The sequence below is a fragment of the Poromitra crassiceps genome, assembly GCF_964638095.1.
Source record: "Poromitra crassiceps genome assembly, chromosome: 7".
In the NCBI taxonomy this organism is placed as follows: Eukaryota; Metazoa; Chordata; class Actinopteri; order Beryciformes; family Melamphaidae; genus Poromitra; species Poromitra crassiceps.
Window position 1 is genome coordinate 43,260,059 of NC_139628.1, and position 5,913 is coordinate 43,265,971.

Genomic DNA, 5,913 nt, shown 5'->3' on the forward strand with positions numbered 1-5,913 from the left:
GCATGATCCAAGATGCAAGTAAATGCAAATGGTTAACAACATATTGGAGCTTGTCAGTTGATTGGGCTCAAGGTCCTGCATCAGCATCGTAGCCTTAATCACAGACCACATATTGTTGCCAGGAAATATTTGAATAGATATCTTGACCCTGTGCCTCATGTTCTGATGTTTTTTTGTGTGCTAGCTACAGTAGGACTCTACAAGCCAAGCCAATGCTACTGGTGTGTGTTTTTAGTGTGCTAGCTATAGGACTCTACAAGCCAAGCCAATGCTACTGGTGTGTGTTTTTAGTGTGCTAGCTACAGTGGGACACTACAAGCCAAGCCAATGCTACTGGTGTGTGTTTTTAGTGTGCTAGCTATAGGACTCTACAAGCCAAGCCAATGCTACTGGTGTGTGTTTTTAGTGTGCTAGCTACAGTAGGACTCTACAAGCCAAGCCAATGCTACTGGTGTGTGTTTTTAGTGTGCTAGCTACAGTAGGACTCTACAAGCCAAGCCAATGCTACTGGTGTGTGTTTTTAGTGTGCTAGCTATAGGACTCTACAAGCCAAGCCAATGCTACTGGTGTCTGTTTTTAGTGTGCTAGCTGCAGTGGGACTCTACAAGCCAAGCCAATGCTACTGGTGTGTGTTTTTAGTGTGCTAGCTACAGTAGGACTCTACAAGCCAAGCCAATGCTACTGGTGTGTGTTTTTAGTGTGCTAGCTACAGTGGGACTCTACAAGCCAAGCCAATGCTACTGGTGTGTGTTTTTAGTGTGCTAGCTCCAGTAGGACTGTAGGTCCGAAGTGAAGAGTGTGTGGATCCAGGTGGGATATTTGTGTGTGGTGTTAACACATAAACACCAAGACAAACCAGATGCTATAACGAGCAAGTTATATGCCTTTCGTTTCCCTGTGTCAGAATGTGCTGGAGTGCGCCACATGCTTCCTGGATATTTCTGTAACCATAGTAATCCTCTTTGTATTTTAGGCAGTGTGTGTGTGTGTGTGTGTGTGTGTGTGTGTGTGTGTGTGTGTGTGTGTGTGTGTGTGTGTGTGTGTGTGTGTGTGTGTGTGTGTGTGTGTGCATGTTTGTGTGTGTGTGTGTGTGTGTGTGTACGCCTGCATGGAGGCTATTCTTATGTCGAGTGTAGAATAGCACCCCAACTCAGTTCACCAGCTGCACCAATAGCCTGTGGAATTCCCATTACAATATATAGGAAACCTATGCCTCCCCCCCCCCCCCCCCCTCTCTCTCTCTCTCTCACACACACACACACACACACACACACACACACACACACCTGCCCTGTTAATCTTGTTGTGCTTTCATTGTGTTTAGTTTTTTAAATAAAGATCTAAGGGATATCAAAGGCTCCATCTGTTGTCAGAATGCTATTCTCCTGCAGTGTAGCCCTCGCCTCGTCACCTGCCCGCCCTGCTATTAATAGCACACTGGTCAACGGACACACTACTGTACGGGCTTCCCTGGCGTGCGTGCGTGCGTGCGTGCGTGTGTGTGTGTGTGTGTGTGTGTGTGTGTGTGTGCGCGCTTCATGAACCATTTGAAGGTTGAACATCAGCACTCCTCAGTAGTGGAAATAGCGCTGACAACTTCAATATTATACTCTTCCCTCCCCGAGCTGCTTAGCCATTTTGTATCCAAAACTTTTCGTCTAGGTTTTCACCTCACACTTTGACCTTTTCACCTCACACTTTGACCTTTGACACTTTGACACACACACACAGGAGCAGAAGCTGTTTTTGACTGACGCCGCCACGTTCCCCGGCTATCAACCCTCAACCTGGATCTGATTTATAGCCTGTTTGTGTTTTGTGCTCACTGGCAACCCTGACCAGCGTGAGGGAGAGACAGTCAGAGAAGGATAGCATTACCTGAGAGACAGCAGGAGGGGGCGGGCTGTAGGCTATCTGACGGTCTTGCTCGCGGGTAGAACAGTACAAAATGTAAGTAGGTGAGACTGAGAAGGTCAATGAGACAGAGAGGCCAAACAGAATGGAGAAAGCGAGAAATAGCAGGAGAAGATAGAAAGTCAGACGTCGGTAGAATACTTCACTGCATGGTTCTGATGGTTCCCTGGTGAACAGCCTCTGGGCTTTGAGTGTGAGGGCCCAGCTTGGGCTGCATTTACAGCCTTATTTCAGGCATTTAGCTTGTATGCTCTTTTCCAGAGAACCTTACAGGAAGTGCTGCATTGGAATAAGGTTAAGGCGCAATCAGTAAGGTTTTCACTGCCGCATAGCACAAACATGGATAATGTATCTGTGGGGGGTGATAGGGTGTATGCTCATAGCACAAAATGACCATGGATAATGTATCTGTGGGGGGTGATAGGGTGTATGCTCATAGCACAAAATGACCATGGATAATGTATCTGTGGGGGGTGATAGGGTGTATGCTCATAGCACAAAATGACCATGGATAATGTATCTGTGGGGGGTGATAGGGTGTATGCTCATAGCACAAAATGACCATGGATAATGTATCTGTGGGGGGTGATAGGGTGTATGCTCATAGCACAAAATGACCATGGATAATGTATCTGTGGGGGGGTGATAGGGTGTATGCTTAATACCGTTGGAATTTTCAAGACCAGCAAGCTCATCTCAATCTCAATCTCAGCCAGACTTATTAACGTTAGCTGCTCTTTTTCTGTGGAACATTTTGTCCTCTACAAGACCTACAGTATCCATCACTGTTCACAGGTCCGCTGGGCCTCCTGCACTCCTCACCGTTGTGCCTCTTTATACAACTGTTGCGAGTCCGGTAACACTTTATGATAACTAATATTAATAATAATAGCTGTTAACAATGAAATGACAAAGTAATATAAACATCAGTTGCAACTTTATAATAGCCATCCAAATAATGTTTATAGATCTGTCGTCTCCACCCCACCAGGACAGAGCAGGACACAGGAAGGGGGGGCGGGGACAGAGTGGGACATTATTTGCATGGCTATTATAAAGTTGCAACTGGTGATATACTTTGTAAATGGTTAATAAATACTGTGTAAATATGATTATCATTCCATTGTATGTTAATAGTAAGGTAACTGTTAACTAAAGTTTGATTCACTATCAATTTGCCATTTATTAATGATGGTTATATTATTATAAAGTGTTCCCTCAAGCTTTAGATCTCTCCCACCTGAATCGCCCTAACTTTCTGTTTGCCCGCCCGAAGCACTCCCTGTCCCCTCAGCTCACACGTTCCCCTTCTCGCGTTGCCTTCACTGCCTGCCTGTGGCTTGTCATATCAAATTCAAAACCTCTGTTGCTGGTATACAAGGCTACACAGGGAGTTCCCCATACCACCCTGCTCTCCCTCCGACTCCCCAATGGTGGAATGACCTTCCCAATCATCTCCACAGCAGAGTCACTGGTCCATCTCCTTCACAGGCTGAAATGTCATCGAAAAGTCACGTTACATCACCTTCTCCCGACTGAATCACGTTCTCCTTTGCTCTTCTCACTATTGGCTGCTTGTAATTTGGCGATAGCTTTTTCTACTGTAAGTGTTACTGTCGCTAAATGCCTAGAATATAATTATAAGCGTAATCGCAGATCCCCATCTCAGTTGACCTTATCCATTTCTTCCGCCTAACGATTCTCATTCATTATTGTGGAAATGTAATTTTTGTGGGGATATTTTTCAGATAAAGAAGACTAAAGGCTTTGGCACACCAAGTCCGTATTTTTGTCCGAAATTGTCGCACGCATGACCTCATGTTGTGTCACTCATGTTTACACTCTGACTCAGAAACTTTCGTCCGTCATTAAAGTTTTCGGAATAGGTTTGATTTTCACATCAGTCAATAGCCTTTTGCGACATTGCGAGCTGTTTGACCCGTCTGTGTTTTCACATGACGGATTAAAAGGAAAGCAATAGGAAAAAAACAGACCATGTGTGCAAAGACCTTAATTGTGACCTTCCTTTCAAGACAGGTTTTCCCCATAAAACAAATTGGCAGTTTGTTGTTTTTCCAATTTCAGTTTTTTTTTCTTCCTTTCTTTTTTATGGAATCAGAATTTGAAATCATCGCCCGATAACTAGTCGGAGCTGGAATGAGTGGCTTGAGTTCCACCAGTGCTTCCAATACCCTGCATACCAGACACTAGAGGGCACACTCCCACTTCACCATCCAATACCCTGCATACCACCAGACACTAGTCCGCCCACTAGGTTTGCCTCCCACTTCACCAGAGGACACAGAGAGTGGGGTCTGCATGTAGAGAGGGATGAGTGAGCTAGAGACAATTTGAGCGAACAAGAACGCAAATATGCCTTGTCCAGTCATTGCATTGGTCAAGTCCAAACGCCCTTTCATAGGCATTCCTGTGGTTGAGGGACTAAAGGTGTTAACTGCCTTCGGACCATTCTTTTGAATCCGTGGTCAGGAGGGAAACAATGATAGATGGAAAGACAGATGGAGCGAAGGGAAAAATGAATAGATGACGGCATTAAAGTTGAAAACGAGTATGGAGGAGACACTGACTCACCTGATGCCATGCGCTGCTGTGATCTCACACTGACTCACCTGATGCCATGCGCTGCTGTGATCTCACACTGACTCACCTGATGCCATGCGCTGCTGTGATCTCACACTGACTCACCTGATGCCATGCGCTGCTGTGATCTCACACTGACTCACCTGATGCCATGCGCTGCTGTGATCTCACACTGACTCACCTGATGCCATGCGCTGCTGTGATCTCACACTGACTCACCTGATGCCATGCGCTGCTGTGATCTCACACTGACTCACCTGATGCCATGCGCTGCTGTGATCTCACACTGACTCACCTGATGCCATGCGCTGCTGTGATCTCATGCGCTGCTGTGATCTCACACTGACTCACCTGATGCCATGCGCTGCTGTGATCTCATGCGCTGCTGTGATCTCACTCTGAACAATTTCCTGTGAAGCCCACGGCCACGCTGATCCGTTGTGTCGGTCCGTCTCCGTTCATTTCACTTCATTTCCAATGAGAGCTGTCACTCTGTTGTCCGCACAGCTGTTGTTCATCTCCGTCCGGATTTCCGTCCGTGGTTTTGACGGACACAAAGTTCAGCCCGGACCCAGTTGAACTTTTTCTTGGCGGACGGATTCGTCACTGTCGGTTTAGCAAATCAGTTTGAGGAGGGTCTCTCTTCTGCCCACTGCCAGAATGTTGAGGTTTCATAACAGCGGGCAGAAATGTACCCCGCCCATAATTCTGTCTGTTTTCCAATGGATCAGTGCCGTCGCGTCCTTAGTCGCTTCAACTCCACCCCCCACCCCCCAACCACCACCACCACCATTCCCTCTTCGCTCATGGGAAAAGTCATCAGACACACCCCACCCCACCTCCACCCACTTGTCCCCTCCTCCCACCCAAAATATCCCCATTGTCATAGCCCATAGCCCATTGCCATTCCTTCACCCCATCCCATCCCACCCCCCACCCCTCCACCTCCTCTGCCTGCCTCCCTCCCACCCACCCACCATTCCCCGCAGCCCTAACCTCAGATTGGTGAGCACCAACAGGTGCCTGCCCCACAGGCTTCACAGTACAAACACATTCCGCCCTCTCGTCACTCCCAGCACGCGCACCCAATCAGGCCGTGGTTTCACCCGTAGGAGCCATGGTCACAAAGAGACCAAGAGGGGGAAAGGACAGAGCGATCATCTCGGCCTTTAGCTAAACGCTGGTAGAGCTGCCGGGGCTAGCTGAGATCCCCCCCCAGAGGCGTGCGTGTCTCTGCTAGACCCGGAGCTGGAAAGGTGTGTCTTGTGCGTGAGCTTTGGAGACACTTACCCATCAAGGATCCTGGTTTAGAGGGTGCAGCCGTGGGAGTCACGGTGCCTGGGTGTGGTGGATGGTAAAGGCCATTGGTTGGCCGGAGAAAAGGGCAAAGAAGGTGTC